Raw genomic sequence first — 21389 nt, forward strand, 5'->3', positions numbered from 1 at the left:
TCAAGAACAAAGCAAAACCATCTCAAAATTACACCATCCAGAAACAAAATCTAGAAGGATATTCTCCACATAAGGCATAGCATAAATTGTTTATCAGAGAGGCCATGGATACTTGAAGGGTCTGAAGAAGGGTTTCGGCCCGAAACTTTGCCTATTTCCTTCGCTCCATAGATGCTACTGCACCCGCTGAGTTTCACCAGCATTTTTGTGTACCATGGATACCTGACAATTGGATATTTCAAAACTATGAACCAGAAAGTACATCAAAGGCATATATAATGGAGCTGAAGTACAGACCAGCCATGACATGTGGTAAAACAGGCAAGGAGGCATAAATTACCTGCTTCCATTACTGGAAGTGGGGTGGCTCAATGAAGCTCATCAGCTTCTCAGAACAATTAGAAGAGAACAATAACTGTGGCCTCCCTGACATTATCCAGACATCAGAAACAAATGGAAAGAAACCACACAACCATTTCAACAACTCAAGATTTTGTTTTCTACTTTACATTTGTAACCATGTATGCAGTTAAGTGACTCTGAACTCATAGGAATAACCTACATCTATATCACAAGTGTAATCTAAAATATCTCACAATAATTCAAAGATGCATTATCAAACAAATCTAAAAATATATTAGAGCAGAAGAGCTAGGTTTCAGACTCAACTTAAACGATAAAAGATTGAGATCTGAGGAGTAAATGTCAGACGCAGCACCTCAACTGCTGAAACCACAGCTACGGAAAGTCTAGCAATTAAAATCTGAGGATGCAAATGTTGAAATTGCTGCTTGTGCAGATAACTCAAAAGAATGAAGGTCCGAAGTTAAGAAATAATGAATGATATTACCACGTTAATCTTTAAAAATTCCTTCAAATTCAAAACATTACTTATCAAAAACCCTGTGGTCCAGTAAAGAGTTTTAGAAAAAGAGAACTTGGAACAAATTAGAATAAAGATGATAACATTTATGGATTAGAAAATGTGAACCAGACAGGACAACTGAAGGCGACAAAGGCATGACTGAGGGATTCAGCAAATGACCCAAGATGGGGTCGAGGTGAGCAATGTGAAGAGATGCAATTAGGTGGCTCAATGATATTGCTAAGTGGTCAGAAGCGCACCTGGAATTAAATCAGACACCCAGGATTGACAAATGTAAAGGTCAACGTCAGACACCATCGGGAATAGGGAGGCCAAGGAATGGAGGAGGCAGCGGAAACGACTAAAAACAATTGTGTGGCAACTGAAACTGGAATGATTATGATACTAAATTGACCACAGCTTTTGGCATCTGCATGTGGAATTAGGAATTGAAATCCATAAATTGTTATCACTAATAGTCATTTTATTTCACTTCCTGGTTTGTCTGTAAGAATAATTCAATCTGACTGGACGCTCAGCCTGCTTCCTGACATTACTGTTGGTATTCATCTGATATCCCAATTTTAACCTCTACTAACCAACCAAACACCAGCCTGTCAATGAGATTATACATCTCCATACTCTGCTTAAGACATTCCGCAAAACACTTTAAAACAAATTTTGTTTGTTTGGTGAAACTTCATTTTGTCATCATCTTTTTTAGTTTAGTTGAGAGATAATGTGGTTATAGGCCCTTCAGCTCACTGATTCCACGCTGACCAGCGATCACCCGTACACCAGTTCAATCCTACACACAAGGGACAATTTACAGAAGCTAATTAACCTACAAACCTGCGCTTCCTTGAAATGCTTGAGGAAACTGGACCAGCCGGGGAAAACCCACGCGGTCACAGGGTGAACATACAATGTGTAGGAATGAACTGCAGATGCTGGTTTAAATCGAAGGTAGACACAAAATGCTGGAGTAACTCAGCGGGACAGGCAGCATCTCTGGAGAGAAGGAATGGGTGACGTTTTGGGTCGAGATTCTTCGTCAGACCATACAAACTCAGCAGACAGCCCCCGTAGTCAGGATCATACCTGGGTCTCTGACACTGAGGCAGCACTGTGCCGCCGCCCTATCTTGTCACGCTCAACCTCCTACAAAAAAACATGCTGTACTTGTAGAATTTTTTTAATATCTGGGTCTATCCATTTATTATGGGGTGGCAGACTTGCTTACTAGCTGATTTATTTCAGCGGGGAATTCACATACAAATTGGATTAGGTAATTGGTAGGTTTATCACTAGACAAACATCCCGGAATGCTAAAGAGAAAAACAAAATACATGGAAGCAGTGCAGGACAATAATAATGTTGAGGATAATCAAACTGTGCCAGGAAGGAACAGGGCATATAAACAATAGAGTACAAAGGATTTGAGTAAGAAAAAACAGTAATAAGAGAAGGCCACACATTAAAAATTGTTATGGCACCATAAATATTTTTTTTTAATCTAGAAGTGCAAAATACAAAAACACAAATCATTCATAAGATATCAAATTAATAGTACAAATAGATGTAGTCAGAATCAATGCAATTCACATTAGGAGTCAAGGCAACAAAGTGACTAAGGCTAGGAGCTGAACTTTCAGCAATATTTTATGTTTAGGAAGGGCAGCGAGAAAGAGGAGATGGGATAGCATTGTCAATAAAGGATGAGAATGGATCAATAGTGAAAAGTAATGTCTTCAAAATGCAAATTGTCGAGGGGCACAAAATGGCAGGAGTTGGCTGTAGGCGCTCAAACACTGGTAATGTAGAGGATGGCATCAAACAAGAAATTAGAAATGTGTTAAAAAAGGGTTCTAGAGTAATAAACGTAACTTGCATCTCCACGTAACAGCTAAAGTTAGTTACCAATTACAATACAGTGGAGGATGAATTACCAAAATATGTAAGTGATAGGTTTTTTATAGGCCAGTACATTGACAAATCAACTAAATTGAAGATAGACACAAAAAGCTGGAGTAACTCAGGCAGCATCTCTGGAGAGAAGAAATGGATGACGTTTCGGGTTGAGATCCATCTTCAGACACCCAATCCTCTCCAGAAATGCTGTGTTACTCCAACTTTTTGGGTCTATCTTCGGTTTAAACCAGCATCTGCAGTTCCTTCCTACACAATCGACTAAATTGCCCTGGATTGGATACTGTGCAATGAGAAAGGTTAATTAGTAATCTTGTTGTTCGGGGTACTTTATGGAAAGGCGATTTACAACATTATAAGTTTGTTCTTCAAAATAGAAATTGAAGTGGAAATTAGCAATATAAGAGGAATTAAACAAAAATAATATTGGTAAAGTACAGGCGAAATTAGTGGTACAAAGACTTTTGTTCTCCAGGGTCAGAATCGCCTTTCAAAATCTATGGATTATGGATCAATTCCTGCAGATTGGCAAATATAATCCCACTATTTTTTTTAAAAAGAGGCTCGATATCAGTAGTATGGAAAATGCTGAGTTTATTACAGAGAATGTGGTGACAAGACATTTAGAAATTGTGAAAAAGATTTGAAAGCCAGCACAGATTTACAAATTTAATGTGTTTGAAATAGTGGATCAGCAATGATCATGGAGGGTGGCAGACCAGACTCGAGGGCCTTGTGACCTACTCCTTTCCAGGTTTCCACATCTCTGTTACAACTATTCTAATAAAGAACACACTACAATACCACATTCCTAACCATTGCAAGCTGCTGGTTATCACTCAACATATAGAAAGACAAGAAACAAATCAATCATACACTTGCACTCAAGATTGGCAAATGAGAAAATGCATAGATTTTACAGGTGCAGATGCGAATCTCTGCAATTCCTCTTTGTGGGCAATACATCAGCTTTGTCCCTCTGCTGCTAGTCTTCGGGACAGTGCTCTACGAGAGGCATCAGATATGTTCTGTATGTAATCATTGCACATTAATGGGCCTATCCCACTGACGCGACTTTTTAGGCGACACATGGTCGCCACATGTTCGCTGGAGGTTGCCGGGGTGTCGCCTGCATGGTGGTGAGCAGGAATTACTCACCACCAAGCAGGCGACACCCCGGCAACATGTTGAAAAATTAGCGGCGATCAAAATTTTGACTCCATGGAGAGTAGCGAGAATTCTCATGACGTAGGTGCAGTGGCAGTGGGTCGCCAGGAGGTCGCAGGTTGTCGCCGGTGCTGACCGGTGAATTTTATTGACTCATTGGGGAAAAAAACCGTAAACAGTTGTTTTCAGAAGCAAAGGTTAACCGACCGGTAATGTTAATGTCCGCCGAACTTCACAGCCATGTATGTCTGGCTTCTTAAAAGTTGTTTCCATTCCTTCTCCCCACCCCGTCTCCCTATTTCCTCCCCCCTCCCCTCTTCTAAAGGACTTAAGTGACCCTTCCCGTACACTGTTCTTTCACCGTCAATTTCAGCGCCACCCTTCCTGTTCATTGCGGTGTGTGTCTGTATCACATTAGCTTTGCACCATGTGAATTTCACTCAGACAGTGCTCCCCCCGCTTGCCCTGTCCCCCGCCTGCATAACTGGCTGGCAAAGGAAGCGAAGTGTGTGTGTGTGTGTGTGTGTGTTCCACTCTGAAGGGCCTGTCCCACTTGCGTGCCCTTGGCACGCAAATTACGCGACCTCGTGGTTGCGTTGCGCCGCGACGGTCCCGCAAAGGTCAGGTGTGATTTCATGCGTACGCACAGCTGTCTGGAGCGAGTGACGTCATTTGAAGATGGACACAAAGCTGGAGTAACTCAGCGGGACCGGCAGCATCTCTGGAGAGAAGCAATGGGTGACGTTTCGTGTCGAGACACTTCTTCAGTCTGAAAAGGGTCTTGACCCGAAACGTCACCCATTGCTTCACTCCAGAGATGCTGCCGGTCCCACTGAGTTACTCCTGCATTTTGTGTCTATCTTCAATTTTCTTGGCCCCTCTCTGGGAGTAGAAGTGGGGGCGGATCTGGACCGCAACGGCCGTGAGCCCCAGGCCGAGTTCGGCGATCGTTTGCCTGCTTCTGCTGCTGTTGGAGGTGAGATGTTGCGTCGCGCCAGGGTCTTGGGCCTGTCCCACTTTGGCCGTCAGTTCCGCGACAGGCCGTTGGTACGCGAAGAATTTGTTCACTACAAAAATTTCGGAGCCCCGCGCGATGTCGCGCACAACTACATACCCCTCCATGCTTCTAAGTGGGACCGGCCCCGCGCGGCCATACGATGCCCGTGCGCCTCATTTGCGTGCCAAGGACACGTAAGTGGGACAGGCCCTTGACAGTCAGCGACCTGCTATGACTTGACAGTCGCCGGCAGTAGCCTGAAAAATCGTCTCTAGTGGGACAGGCCCATAAGGTAGCCAAAGTCGGTATATGTAGCAAGATCTCATTCATTTGAATACGGTTGCCAATCTTGGAGGAAATGGTACATGGTTTAGCCCTTGTCTATATTTTAAAAATTAATGATTTTAAATAGAAACTTATCTAATAAATAAATTTACTGTCTACATTTTTTTTTATAGTTATATTAATATAAATCATTTTTAAATGTCTATCAGACACATGGAAGCATATTAAAAAAATACTTGACAGCACGTGCCTCTTTAGCAGTTATCTCTGCTCTTGCTACCTAAACTAATACTTTTCAAAATATCGACTAATTAGCCTTAATATACTGTAGTCATACCACAGGCAAGAACAATATTTCAAATTTATTTCAATTTCTGCCCTCAAATAAAATGCACTTTTCTTACTATCTCCTCATCTCCCCATTTAGAACAGTTTTACAAATCTAGCACACTTATTTTTAGAAATGTATTCCATGCCCTCCAATCAAACTGGTTCTTAAAAGCATCTTTCAATGGGTTCACTAAATTCAAGAGAGCTTGAAATCTTTGAGCGATCTCTCAGGGACATTGCAATGCATTTTAACTGCCAATTCTGCACTGAAAAGCCACATGAAAGAATAGATCATTTACACCAGTTTACCAGTTAATGTATTTATACAATCTTAGCTCTAATGGATGATTTGCTGTGGAAAAAACATCAAATGATAGATTTTTGCCTAAATTAAGTATATTTTCATGATTTACAAATATCTAGAAGTATTGAAAAACCAACTCAGTAACTTAAGTATATATAGTGAAATTATATTTGATTATATTTGCTTGGGTTAATTTAACCGAATGTATTTTACATTGAATGACAATTACGTTAATATAGACATACATGAAATCAAGCGCATAGAATACATATTGTTTCAACTAGAGAAACAATCTTTTCACACAGAGAGTGGTGAATCTCTGGAATTCTCTGCCGCAGAAGGTAGTTGAGGCCAGTTCATTGGCTATATTTAAGAGGGAGTTAGATGTGGCCCTTGTGGCTAAAGGGATCAGGGGGTATGGAGAGAAGGCAGGAACAGGATACTGAGTTGGATGATCAGCCATGATCATATTGAATGGCGGTGCAGGCTCGAAGGGCCGAATGGCCTACTCCTGCACCTATTTTCTATGTTTCTATGTTTCTAACTACACACCAAAAAAAATTAATTGCTTTCTGGAAATAGGTAATGATTGAGGAAACGGGCAGTCATTAATTGATATGAAGCAACAAAGTATGACGTAACTAAATTGTAATGAACACATTAAAAGGTACAGAGTGCAACATTATGGTTTTATATTTAAGATTAAGATAGTTCACCCAATTCCACATTATATCCAAAACCACCCCATCAACAGCACCTTTCCAAATGACCAAGCCAAATTGTATAACATTCACTATAACCCATTTCCTCAAAACGTTATTTCCAAAGTTGATCATCCACTTTTAGCCCTCTTGCTAACAAAACTATTGACCACTGGCCTACCATATTAAGTGATTTTCCAAACTACCTCCAGTTATTAATCCCCATCCTTTTAAAATTGAGGTAATTATCCCCCCCCCCCCCTCAAAAGAGCCCATCTTTTAGCACGAAGATAGACACAAAATGCTGCAGTAACTCAGCGGGACCGGCAGCATCTCTGGAGAGAAGGAATTGGTGACATTACGGGTCAATACCGTTCTTCAGACTGATACACTGTGCCTTTAAGCAGCCACTCCTACTATAACCCCAATCCATGTTCAGGTACCATATTTCCATCTTCATCAATTTGTTATGTCTAAGTGGAATAGCTTCAATAATATTGACTTACCACTGAAATTAAACATGGCAGAGAATCTTCTGGACAATGACCAAACCCAACCCAACTTCCAAAAAAACTATAAAACAAATATGTCACAATGATATCCTATTCTTGTACTAGGTACTAAGTAATCTTCATAATTACATATCTTCATGATTTAATCAAATGCAAACAAGTTTGTACATGTCATTCTGTAGGAAATAGTTATTGTGCACCAGGAAAAACAATACCAAATATGCCCATATAAATGGGGATGACTGAATGGTAGAGTATTAGCTGCATTAGCATGGCATGTCTTACAGCAATAGGCCTAAACTAAAAATTCTCATCCACATATTTAGATTCTCTTATGGCCTTGATCCCATGTAGGCTGTGGCCGAGGAGCTTTTTCGTTCAAGTTCGTGACCCAACTCACGGAACTACCTGAATTTTTAGCATATCGTGTAATAATATTATATAAATCATACCTGAAACACGTTGAGACCAAAAACTGCACATTTTTTTAATATGACAAAAACTTTCCGAGTAGTAATTGTCCAATCAATGCACATTTGACGTTGAGGTCGGACGCAAATTGACCAATCCCGCGCTTTGTTTTATGGTCGCTAGGCAGCGAGGACCCTGGGATCATGGCTGCCTCCTCATTACCATATAACCATATAACAATTACAGCACGGAAACAGGCCATCTCGGCCCTACAAGTCCGTGCCGAACAATTATTTTCCCTTAGTCCCACCTGCCTGCACTCATACCATAACCTTCCATTCCCTTGTCATCCATATGCCCATCAAAACAATAACAAGGTGTCCAAGGAATAAAGGTAATGCTAACCTTGCTGATCATTTTGTTTCACAATTAATTTATCTTTACAAGTTATGATGTGCCTGTTAAATAAAAGTGGTAAATAACAAATGTAGAGCTAGGGTTAGGATTAGGGTTAGGTTATGACTTATCGGGCAGTGAGACAAAATGCCCTCTGGTGCGCAATGATCTCATCCTGAAGATTCCTTTTCACCATGTACTGCCACTTTGGTCTTGCCCACGGTCTCATCTCCCTCATCCAAATCTGTTTGCCTTTGCACCCCCCCTTCTGTGGATTTGTAGGATTACGGTTAAGGTTAGGGTTAGGGTCAGTCGGGCAGTCTGTCAGTAGGCCGATGAATGCTGAGGATCGGTTGGGCTGTCGGTGGGTGGCGAGAGTGGCCGGGCCACCGGTGGGTGGTGAGAGTGGCCGGGCCACCGGTGGGTGGTGAGAGTGGCCGGGCCGCCGGTGGGTGGTGAGAGTGGCCGGGCCGCCGGTGGGTGGTGAGAGTGGCCGGGCCGCCGGTGGGTGGTGAGAGTGGCCGGGCCGCCGGTGGGTGGTGAGAGTGGCCGGGCCGCCGGTGGGTGGTGAGAGTGGCCGGGCCGCCGGTGGGTGGTGAGAGTGGCCGGGCCGCCGGTGGGTGGTGAGAGTGGCCGGGCCACCAGTCGGTGGGTGGTGAGAGTGGCCGGGCCACCGGTGGGTGGTGAGAGTGGCTGGGCCACCAGTGGGTGGTGAGAGTGGCCGGGCCACCAGTGGGTGGTGAGAGTGGCCGGGCCGCCGGTGGGTGGTGAGAGTGGCCGGGCCGCCGGTGGGTGGTGAGAGTGGCCGGGCCGCCGGTGGGTGGTGAGAGTGGCCGGGCCGCCGGTGGGTGGTGAGAGTGGCCGGGCCGCCGGTGGGTGGTGAGAGTGGCCGGGCCGCCGGTGGGTGGTGAGAGTGGCCGGGCCGCCGGTGGGTGGTGAGAGTGGCCGGGCCGCCGGTGGGTGGTGAGAGTGGCTGGGCCTCCAGTGGTGTGGTGAGAGTGGCTGGGCCACCAGTGGGTGGTGAGAGTGGCTGGGCCACCGGTGGGTGGTGAGGGTGGGTGGGCCGCCGGTGGGTGGTGCGAGTGGCTGGGCCGCCGGTGGGTGGTGAGAGTGGCTGGTGAGAGTGGCTGGGCCACCAGTGGGTGGTGAGAGTGGCTGGGCCACCGGTGGGTGGTGAGAGTGGCTGGGCCACCAGTGGGTGGTGAGAGTGGCCAGGCCGCCAGTGGGTGCAGCGAGGGGTCGGTCGGGCTGTCGGCAGGCCGGTGTTGCAGCGAGCGAGCGGACGGACAAAGCCAGCGGTATGGGGGTGCTGAAGGCGGCTCGGGCGGCATGCAGGGCAGTGCTGCTCGCCACCATCATCACTACGATGATCGAGAAGGGCATGCTGGCCGAGGTGGACGCGCTGCGGGGCCACAGGTACGGAGCCCACAGCCGGTCCCAAAGTGGCTTCAGCTCCAGCCATGGGCTGCTCTGGAGGGGGGGGGGCGAGTTAGGGTTAGGGTTAGGCATTTTCCTGTCAGTGGAAGATGCCTTAGCCTTCCCCCAGCCTGGCACTGCCCCAGTCCCACTATGGCCATGACCCCCACTCTGCACACTGGCAATCAGTGGGGTTCAGTCAACGGAGGAACCCACAGGAACTGCCCTCACCCATGAATTAGGCTGATTCAGGAGCCGGACCTCTACGGCAGTCTCATTCAAAAAACACACTCACAATAATGTGCAACTTTTGGTACTGACGAGTTATGACTTCCTTCTCAATTATATTTTATTTAAATCTGTGCAAAATTTAATGTAGTTCCGAGACATGGGTCACGAAAGTTGATTTCTAGACACATTTTTGATGCTTGGCCCACAGCCTAATCACTGAACCTTCTATGGCTCTCTGGTTTCCAGTACTCTCTGTTCATGACTATGAACTTCTTTTGATTCACTGGACTTGAGTATGAACAACACATTGTAGAAAATGCACACAAAGCGCTGGAGTAACTCAATGGGTCAGGCAGCATCTCTGGAGAAAAAATATGGGCAACGTTTCGGGTCAGACCACTCTTCAGACTGAAAGTAGGGTGGGGGTGGGAGGGAAGACCTCTAGGCGAGAAAAGACCAGGACCAAACAGGGCCAGCCACAAATGACATCAGGTAGGGTGGTGCCTAGTAGGTCCATTGCTGGCTCGGGAAGGTGAAATCAGAGCTGCAGACCTAGTCTATATGGATGTCAGTAAAGCCTCTGAGATGTCTGTTCTGGAAGGTTAGCATGGGATCCAGAGAGGGCAAGCTAACTGGATATAGAATTGGGTTTATGGAAGGAAGCAGAGGATGGTATGGGAAGGTTGTATTTTTTTTTTTAACAGACCTGGAGGCCTGGTGGTGTGCCTCAGAGTGCTGGGGCCCATTGCTTATTGTCATCTTCCTCAACAGAATGATAGGAATGTATATGGTATGACCAGTAAATTTGTTGATAAGACTAAAATAAGTGGTATTGCAGACAGTGAAGACTTTATCAAGAATTACAGTGGGATCTTAATTAGCCGGGCAAATGGGCTGAGAAATGGCAAATTGAGTTTAATTCAGATAAATATGCATTGTTGCAGTTTGGGAAGTCAAACCAAGTTAGGACCTTCATATTGAACAATAAGGCCCTGAGGAGTGTTGTAGTGCAAAGGGATGGAGGAGTACAAGTGCATAGTTCCCTGAAAGTGACATTGTAGGTAGGGAGGGTTAAGAAGGCTTTTGGCACACTGACCTTCTTCATCAGTCAAGGACTTGAAGGAGTTTAGAAGTTACGACATTATGTTACATTTGTATAAGACGGTGGCAAGGCTACATATGGAGTATTGTATTCAGTTTTGGTCACCCTTTTACATGAAAGATGCCATTAAGCTGGAAAGAGTGCAGAGAAGATTTACGAAGATGATGTGGGCCTAAACAATAGGGAGATGTTGGGTAGGCTAGGACTTTATTCCTTAAAGCACAAGAAGCTGATAAGGGGAATAAATAAGGTGAGTGCACACAGTCTTTTTCCCAGGGTTGGGGAAATCAAGTATTAGAGGGCATAAGTTTAAGGTGAGATAGGGGGATTTAATAAGAACCTGAGGAGCAACCTTTTCCACAGAGGGTTGTGGGTATATAGAACGAGCTGTCAGAGGAAGTAGTTGAAGCAGGTAAAATAACATTTAAACTCAGGCAAATGCGACTAACTTAGAGGGGCCGTCTTGGGCCAAAGATCTAGTTTCTGAGCTGGACTCTGAATGGCACACGTTCACAAAAATTCTCGTGTAGTATTAAAATAACCTTTATTAAAGTAATCCAGTTGCAATTCTACTATAATGTGGTAATTCTTCTCTCATGATATAAATCGCCAAGATGTTTAAAAATATATATATATATTGAGAATATTAGCCGTATTTGTGTGTGTCTTTTAAGAAACGCTGCAAAGTAATGGCCTTGACCACTGTTTCATATTTAACTATGTAGTTCATTTTATCTTTTACTTGGGTCTCAAAACAAACAGTACAGTGAAATACGATAGGAACAATGTTGCAGATAATAGGTGGCAGAAACTGTCTGCGGTTTAGGAATGCGAAACATGTGGGAAATTGGAAATGAGAGCAATAGTGGGATTTGAAAACGTGTATGAGGCAGAGGATGAGGGTGAGGTGACAAGAAGCGTAAAAAAAAAAAATCAAAAAACCTAGAGGAAAATTGGGAATGCATACCAGGATTTAGGAAGACATTATAGAGACTGTCAGAGAATCCAGCGAACAGCAATTGATGATGGACCCCATGGAGGAATGAACAGAAGGGGAAGTTTGACATTCAACCAAAGGGTAGGTGAATTTAATGCAGAAAAAGCAGGATATGCCAAAGACAAAAGCAGTGTTTAGGAACAGCCTTAAAGATAAACAGAAAACAGGAGAGTGGGAAATTATGAAAGATTGCATAGCAGTAAAGGGAATAATTGAGAATCCAAAACATTCAGAACAAAATTAACATTAAAGCACAATTAGCACTTTTTTTTGTTTCCAAGACTAAGAACCAGAGATATTTCATCCTATTTTAGGTCTAAATCAAAGATCAGAATCAGTCAACATTTTAAGAATTTATCAAAGACATGGATATCGCAAGCAGTATAAGCATACAACAGCAAATGCTGCTTGCTGGCCCATTTCAGGGCATGATTAAGAGTCAAGCACAATACTGCAGATCTGGAATCACTTTTAGAGCAGAAATGGCAAGTGTGGTAGATTTCATTTCTAATGCTAATCCTCTGTGTAAAGCCAACTGTGTCCAATAGAGAGAAATCATCCACAATCCTCCACCTTTTGCTGGGCCACTTCTTGGATTACCGACATTCTTTTGGCCCAAGCTGAAACCTCAAGGACGTTATCACCTTTCACCTCTGCCAAGATTGACAATCCTTCATGATGTTGCAGTCCTATGTTCTAGAATTCCCATTTAAAACAACAGCCTACAATTACAAAGCACCTTTAAATTTTGTAAAAATTCCCATGGTAACTCGTTAAACTTTCCATGGTAATTCATAAATTAGATATACATAAATCATATTACCAAGTTTAAGAATTAAATATTATGCAGATAAACAGACGCTAGGAATAACTGAAAGAAATTTGATATGCAAAGACAAGTTCGGTAGATCCCAAAGCAATCGTTTTAGAAGGCATGCTCGCCAAAGATGAGGGAAAAGCTGTGGTAAAGGAATGTAAATCAGAATTGGAGCTCTTCTCACTTGTGAATGCAGTTGGCCAAAGCCCATGCTGGCACACTAGCGGTGATGAATTTCATCAATGACATCTATCATTGCTGCCTGGTGGCACCTATGATGTTGCAAGTCATTCATAACTTTGAAGGTCCCAACAAGGATCTTTAGTATTATAATGGGGGTGGGAGGGAGCAAAGAGCACACGAGTACCATCCAGCCATTACAAAATTATAACAGGTAGTCAAAGAGAAAAATACCACAGTGCAGAATATGGTGTTGAGGCATTATAGCACGACAGTTGGAGAGAAAGTGCTTTTTTTTTTTAAGTGCAAGGGATGCAACAAGGTAGGTTGGGAGACTGGGACTGTACTCTTAGTTTCAGTCTGAAGGAAGGTTCGGACCTGAAATGTCACCTATCCACTCCATGCAGAACTGAATATTAATGTTGTTGTTAAAATGACCATCAGCATCAAGGTAATCAAGGTAATGTCTGACCAAGTCAAAATTGAAGTAACATGGATGTTTCTGGTTGTTGGAGATTAAACATCTCAGCTCCATGATATTGCTGTAGGCTTTCCTCAAGAACCAACTATATTCAGGTGCGCTGTTATTAATTTCCTCTCTATATGATCAAGATGATTGATCAACATTCAATCAGATTATTAATCTTCATATAATAAAGCAGATTGTGATTGCATGCAGGAAGATCTAATCACCATTTAGGCAAGTAAATAAACTGTGAATTACATTTGCATAACACCAATACTTCGTACTGACCCTCTCAACAAAAGGAATTCCAAGCAACACCCACCCTGGCACCCCTTTAACATTATTATACAGCATCGTCATCAATAAACCCACCAGCATCAACTTTATGATAGTCACCATTGATCAGAATTTAATTAGAGGTGGTGCCGTACATGGCAGCCGCTCCAACAGTCTGTCTCGTCTTTTTTTTCTTTTGTTTTAGAAACATAGAAATTAGGTGCAAGAGTAGGCCATTCGGCCCTTCGAGCCTGCACCGCCATTCAATATGATCATGGCTGATCATCCAACTCAGTATCCCGTACCTGCCTTCTCTCCATACCCTCTGATCCCTTTAGCCACAAAGGCCACATCTACCTCCCTCGTCTTGGTTTTGGTCTGTGTTTGTATGTTTTCAGTGTACCTTTAGTTTTTGTATTATGTGGTGGTGGGGGGGGGAAAGAGTTGGGGGAAACCTTTTTTTAACCTCTTTCCTCAATGGAGATGCAACTTTTTACTCATATCTCCATCTGCACTGCGGCTTTAACATCATAGAGCTTTGTTAGTGATCGACTGCGGGAGCTCCAACCGCGAGAGCTTCCAATTGCGAGTGCTTCCATCGCCCCAATGCGGGAGCTTCAATTGCCCCTACTAGGTAAGTTTAGGTTGCCCTGACTGCGGGAGAAAAGGAGGAAAGAAGGTATAAGTTATTTGCCTTCCATTACAGTGGGGAATGTGAGGTCGCCGAAAAAACAAGATGGACATGCTGCCTGCACTGGTGAGGACCCAGAGGGAGCGCCGTGAGTGCAGTGATCTTGGTGTTTTGTGGGGACATGGCTCCATGAGGACATCCAGGAGTCTGGTGCGAGTGTGGACGGCTTTCTGACTGTTCGGGCGGACAGGGACTGCAGAGAGAGTGATAGCGGTCGGTACAACTCTGGTCAAATCACGGTGAAGGAGCGTGTGTGGGGCCCGGACATTGAACTGATGTCTGTGGGTCTCTGCTTATGCTGTGTGCCCTGGGGATTCTCACACGCCGTTGTGGTGGCTGTTTAAGTCTATGTTTAATTTTATGTGCTTATTTATCTTGTTGCTTTTTCGCATAACTGTTGGCAAATCAAACTCTTTGTATGTTTACATCCTTGGCTAATAAATTAATTACAATAATAAATTAATTACACTTAATTAGTGTAACATGTTCTGTAGCTATGACAGCAATTCTGAAGCTGGGAATCCTACAGCAAATGCTTGCTTCCTGACTCTTCAAATCTTCTCCACTGTCTACTACACGAAAGGCACTGTGTGCTAGGGTATAGCTGTCCAAAACAAGTTAGTCAGATTTACTGCTGGCCAATTTCCAACATGCACTGCTGCAACTTCCAAATGTACTTCTCAAACCCCAACCTCTGTCACTTCGAAGGACACGGCAGAAGGCTCATGGCAACGTGGCCACCAGCAAGTTGCCCTTCAGGTCAAACACCGGCCTATCTTGGAAATACACCACATTCCTTCATCATGTGTCTAAATACTGGGACAGTAGCCTTCAGCATAGGGGGTAAAGCAGTTCAAAAAGTAAATCATTGCCACTTTCACAAATATCAATGGCCATTAACAATACCCGTGTATAAAATGAATTCGTAAAAAGTTGACATTGTGCGACTTAGACATGGGAATTAGATTGTATTCTGCTGAGTTCTAATGTCCTTACAATATATGATTTGCAGCTCTAAGCTACATACATAGTTTGCACTTATCATTGTCTAGCTACAGATATCAGCACACTCTGTAATTCCATCATGTGGTTAGCTGCAGGTTCAAAGTTCCTATTACAACATATGCACATTTTACAAGTTTTTCACAATGCTGGATTCAGAAGCATAAAACTTATTACAAACAAAGGCTCCAACATCGATACGCTACGGTACACCATTTATTACAGATTTCCAGACAGAAATATTCCAATCCACCACTACTCTCAGCTTCCTAACAATAACTAGACACTTTTCAATCCAGTTTGCCAACGCATCTTGGATCCCCTGTATCATAACCTTCTGGACCAGCCAACAATGCAGGACCTTGTCAAAAGCCTTACTGAGGTTGATATAGACAATATCTACCACCCGAATCATAAAACAAACTGCCAGAGGAACTCAGCAGGTCAGACAGCATGTGTGGAAGGAAATGGACAGATGATGTTTTGGGTCAGGACCCTTCTTCAGACTGACGCTGACCGACCTGCTGAGTTCCTCCATCAGTGTTTTTTTGGCTCAAGGTTCCAGGCTCTTGTGTCTACATCTACTTCCTTGCCTTCATCAATCTCCTACGTTATTCAAAACACATATTCAAAAAAGAAAATCAGATTTATGTGATGTGATCTTCCTTGCACAAAACTGTGCTGATTCCTCCTAATCAATCACAGCATTTCCAAGTGAACATAAATGCTGACCCTGTAGGTTGTAGTATTCTCTCCTACAACCTCCCTACACCTAATGCAAAGCTAAACAACCTGTAGTTTCTAGGCATATCCCAACTGCCCGTTTTTAACAACTGAATGACAAGCTGCATCCCTTCAGCTACGAAACATCCAATTAATCTACATTACATCTTTTCTAATGAGTTTACTTTATTTGCCCAAGCTCTACAAAATCAACAAACCTGCTCGCTTTTGTATTCTATGATACTTACAGAAAAGAAAACTTTCCATTTGTTTCTTTTACAACATTGACTGCCGTCTTTTAAATCTTAGCATATGCACACTAAAATTTCCCTGCTCTTCCCTTATATCTTATCAAGTGATTGATAAAAATACATCTATTGATGCTCCTGAACACATCATCAGTGATGTAACCTGGGGTCATTGGGCGTTTCGGGTCTTTCAACATCAGACACACTCGACCAGGTGACCCAGCCGTGGTTGATCAGATCACGACTTGTGTTCAGGTGCCATTCGCTCCTCCCCATGGACCTTCACTCCTGATCCAGAGCCATCTCGAGGCCTTCTCTGCTGCCTCTGTGGTGTTCTTGATGGCTCTTCTCCTCGCCACTCCATTGATGCCCAGTGCACTCAAGGATTTGTAGAGCGATTGCCCTGCAAAACCTCTGCAGCCAACCTTGATGCGAATACACCTTGCCTTCCAGCCCTGCTTACGCCAGTCTATGACCAGCTCTTCATTCCTGGCCATCTTCCTCTCGTGGGCTTCCTCCAGACGGTCCTCCCACGGCACTGTCAATTCCAACAAGACGATGTTTTTGGTCGCCTCGGAGACCAGGAGGATATCTGGCCTCAAGGTGGTCGTGGCAATGTGCTGTGGGAACTTTAGCTGTTTCACCAGGTCTACAGAAAGCTGCCAGTCCTGCGCAGTTGCCAGGATTCCTGACGGATTCCTGGCTGCTGTGGTTCTTGGCAGCTGCACTCCGGCCATCATGAAGGTGATCATCTGGGTGGAGGGGCGTGCTCGTCTGCAGCTGCTGATTCCCATGCTGATGGCTTCTGCAATGGGTTTAAGAACCTGGTTGTGACTTTGGGCAGCAGTCAGGATGTATTCCAACGTCCCCTTGCCTGAGCATTGCGGGCAATCTGGAGATTCCGCTTTGCCCCAGATGAACAGGTTCGATGGGCTGGGCAGGACATCATACACTGCCTGGACCAGGAACTTGATGCGCTGTGGTTCAGCCTGACAGAGCTCAGTCCATGTGAATTTTCGGTCCATGGCCTGCTCCCACCTTGTCCAGGCTCCCTACTGCCTCAATCCAACTGCTCTGGTACACCTCTCCTCCTCCACTGCCCTCACTTCCTCCTGGACCAGCCTGCACCTCTCCTTCCCCTTGGCCTTGTCAAACTGGGAGTTGGGAAGATTCCCAGACCAGCTCTTCCCCGAGACACTGCTCCCACCAGGACTCTGTTTGCAGCACAGCTTCGCCGGCTCTCCACTTCCTCCCAGTTTTCACCTCCACTCCTGCCTGCCTGCGAATTTTAGAAATAGGAGCAAGAATAGGCCATATGGCCCATCAAGCACACAAACTTCTACATCAACTTCGATATGTTCTAGGTTCTATCAATATTATTATTAAAGGGGCTAAATTCCTAAATAAATGTTTTTTGTGCAAAATAAAACTAACGGAGGCACAGTCAGCCTTTATTTTTTGCTTGGATACTATCTGCCAATGAAAGGTAAGGAACAAAACAAAAGCATAACGTTCATCTCTTCCCAGTAGAAATGCAGTAAATCAAGAAATAATTTGGAAAAGGCGAAATGTACATACTGATACTTCTAAGCCATTCATTCAAATTGAGTTTTATTGACAATAGTTTTCTAAATTCAAAGTCTCCTCTATGTCTTCCCTCAATCACACAAACATTTACGAATGCAAAACTATCTATTCCTGTAATCTATACGCATTCTGTTACACAGTGACACAGATTACAACTCCATCCATCACGTTTCATGTTTTGGCACTTTCAAGCATGTCCCAATTTTTAAAGCATCAAGTCCAGTAGTTATTGTCATATGCGCAAGTACTGGAAGATACAGGTACAATGAAAATCTTGCTTGCAGCAACATCATAGGCAGATAGACTCAGTCAACACACAAAACAAACTATACATACATTATAGAAGCCAGTGAAAAAAAACAAGACATTAGTTAAAAAATGAAAATGAGAAAATAAGTCCATGGTACTGCAAGAGGTGCACCATAGTGCTCCATTTCCGAGGTAGGATTAAGATTGTGCAGGTCGGTTCAAGAACCTGATGGTTGTAGGAAATTGTGGACCTAGCTGAGTCCATCATTCTTTTTTTTTTTTTTTTTTTTTAATATTTTTTTTTTATTAGCAGTACAGTAACTTACATTAATACACATCACATATATCTTATTACATTATGTTGTACCACTTCATTTTTTGTGCTTTAAAAAAGATAGAAATAAAAGAAGTAAGGAAAGTAAGCAAGAATCGTGAAGGTGCAGGAAAGTGTTGGGAGAAGAAAGCCCCTTAGGGAAGGAATTAGAGAAGGAAGTAAAGAAAGGAAATAAGACCCTAGAAAGAAAAGAAAAAAAGAAGAAAGGAAAAACAATCGCTCTATTGTAACACAAAACTCCGCCAAAAAGGATATACCAACCGTGTTTTTATTAAAAATTTATTTTATACCTCCCGTTACCAGATCCTGGTACCCTTTATATTTTAACTTACTATTGCACCTTATGCTTGTAATAGTTCCGTAAATGCAGACCACGTCTTTTGGAAGTGATCGGCTTTGCCTGCTAGGAGGAGTCTCATCTCTACCAAGTGTAGTGTTTCGAACATGTTTGAAATCCACATTTTTATTGTTGGTATTGGAGCATTTTTCCAAAATTTGAGTATAAGCTTTCATCATTCTTATAGAGCTGTAGAGCTGTAGAGCACAGGAACACGCCTTTCGGCCCCACTGTTCATGCTAACCAAGTTGGCAGATTGGGCGTCCCACTTGCCTGTATTTGGCCTATATCCCTCTAAACCTTTCCTATCCATATATATCTCCAAATATCTTTAGAAAGTCGTAATTCTCTCTGCAGCCGCTTGCATTCCTGTGCATTGGAATTGCCGCAGCAGGCCATAATGCAACCATGCAGGTTACTACATCACCTCAGCTGATTTCTGAACACAAAGTCTTTGGAACTTTCCCCACGATGAGACAATATTTGATTTCCATTTTAAAACAATGCTGGAAAATGTTCTTTAAAGGTTTACCCGTTAAGGCAATACCAATAACCAAGCTGACCTCCCGGTGGCTCAGCACTTCAACTCCCCCTCCCACTCCGCCTCCGACCTCTCTGTCCTGGGTCTCCTCCATGGCCACAGCGAGCAGCACCGGAAATTGGAGGAACAGCACCTCATATTCCGTTTGGGGAGTCTGCACCCCGGGGGCATGAACATCGAATTCTCCCAATTTTGTTAGTCCTTGCTGTCTCCTCCCCTTCCCCAGCCCCCCTGCTGTCTCCTCCCATCCCCCAGCCTTCTGGCTACTCCTCCTTTTCCATTTCTTGTCCCCACCCACCCCGGCCCCCGATCAGTCTGAAGAAGGGTTTCGGCCCGAAACGTTGCCTATTTCCTTCGCTCCATAGATGCTGCTGCACCCGCTGAGTTTCTCCAGCTTTTTTGTGTAACCACCTATTTTCATTAATCAGGCTCACATCCCATTACTCTATACTAAATTATTTCCTCATGAGCTATGCACCATCTTGTTCCTGTGAAATCCCTAATCAAATAAACAAAAGATAGCCAGCCCTGCATTCACTCTCTACACGCAACAGACTTCACACCACGTGCGGCTTGAAATCATACAAAATTTACAACCGTGGAAATCATTTAGTCCATTGCTTCAGTGCTGCAAAAAATATATATTCAGTCTAATCTGACCTTCCTGTATGTATTCAATTTTGCAGGTCACAGGTCTTCCAAGTATAAGAGCCAAGTGAAGTTTAAATGTGATGAGGGTTTTTCCTTAACCATCATTTCAGATCCGTACTGCCCGCTAGATGAAAATCTTCCATTCAATTACTTTAAATCTGTCTGTGTGTATGAAAGAACTGCAGATACTGGTTTAAATCGAAGGTAGACACAAAATGCTGGAGTAACTCAGTAACAGGCAGCATCCCCGGAAAGAAGGAATGGTGACTTTTCGGGTCGAGACCCTTTTTCAGACTTTAAATCTGTCACTGGTTTTTTACCTCGCTGTTGTGTGAAATAAGTTTTTCGTTTTTACCTTGTAGGCACCTCAATTTTATACACCTGACTTGTCTACCTTCAGTCTCACCTGCTCCAAAAAAAACAATCTTCGCTCTCTAATGTTTTCTCATGGTTACAATTTTCCAGTGCTGACAATATCCTCAAATCTCCTCTGCACACTCTCCAATAAGATTGCATCTTTACTGTAATGTGAAATGTAATTCTCATGAACTAATTAGCACTACATACAGTTCTTGCAAGCCTTCCTATTCTTGTGTTCTGTACCTCAGCTAATAAAACACTCCATATGGCCTTTTAACCAGTATAGCAGTATGTCATACAACCTTTATCGGTCTGTGCCTCACTGTATTGTTTCATTGTGAGAAAGTTCCAAAGGCTTTCCTTATTCAGAAATTAGTTAATGTAGTATCCTTGACAGAGGATTATAATGCCGGCTTATAATTTTGCCCCATAATGTAACCTTAGGTCACAGATACCAACATTAAACCTTCATTAACATGTGGTAACAGCAGAATGAGGTAGTTTTGGATAAAGGGCCAGATAAGAGCATGCAATATCAGGAAGAATGGCATGTGAATTACTTCAATGGTGATATTCAGTGGATCTTATACATTCTATTACAGCCAGGTAGCAATCCGACATGCAATTTAACCCTCAGCAAACAAGACATGACATTTTCAGAATGTACTGGCAGCAACACTAAATCAAAATAAAACTCACAAATCAGTTATTTTAATTTCTCAATATCTTTGATGTGTCTTAGTCCTTAAAAAATGATCATTTTTACAAAGGATTATATCAGAAAGGATATTTTACTCCTTTGATCCCGTGTGAACTGCTGAAAAAGTTTAATCTTTTCTGCTATTGTTTTACTTTCTCTGCAATCAGCAGTATTTTAGTTTTTAGTAAAATATCAGCTGACTGGCTGCAAAGATTAAGATACAAAGTGTCAATTTCAGCAAAAAGCTCAGACATGCATCAAGGACTTGGTTCCTAACTCAGCAACAACTGGATTCAAACACTTTTCTGACTGTTCCCATGGTTATTTCCGAAAAAAAAGTATTTGGCCAGCTTTCTTAAAAATATCAACATTAGTCAAGTACAAGATCAGGGTTAGCTGTTATGTTGTTGCACTCGAGTACCTCCTGATTTTCTATCAGGATGTGCTTGATTACCTGCCTTCCTAATGAGGTTCTCTCCCTATCTCTCTACTACACTCATACACAATCAACAACAATCCCGATAAGTTTACAAAGACCAATTATTGCTCACAGGGCGTTTTAAACAAAAATCCTGAGCAATATT

At 43.2% G+C, this 21389-nt stretch overlaps 1 protein-coding gene across 1 annotated transcript in view; it reads right to left on the reverse strand.

The window, feature by feature from the left end:
* Nucleotides 1–21389, reverse strand: part of si:ch211-200p22.4 (phosphatidylinositol-binding clathrin assembly protein) — an 84865-nt gene that overhangs the window by 61098 nt on the left and 2378 nt on the right. The gene's annotated exons all lie outside the window — the stretch shown is intronic.

The sequence above is a fragment of the Leucoraja erinacea genome, chromosome 12 (assembly GCF_028641065.1).
Source record: "Leucoraja erinacea ecotype New England chromosome 12, Leri_hhj_1, whole genome shotgun sequence".
Lineage (NCBI taxonomy): Eukaryota > Metazoa > Chordata > Chondrichthyes > Rajiformes > Rajidae > Leucoraja > Leucoraja erinaceus.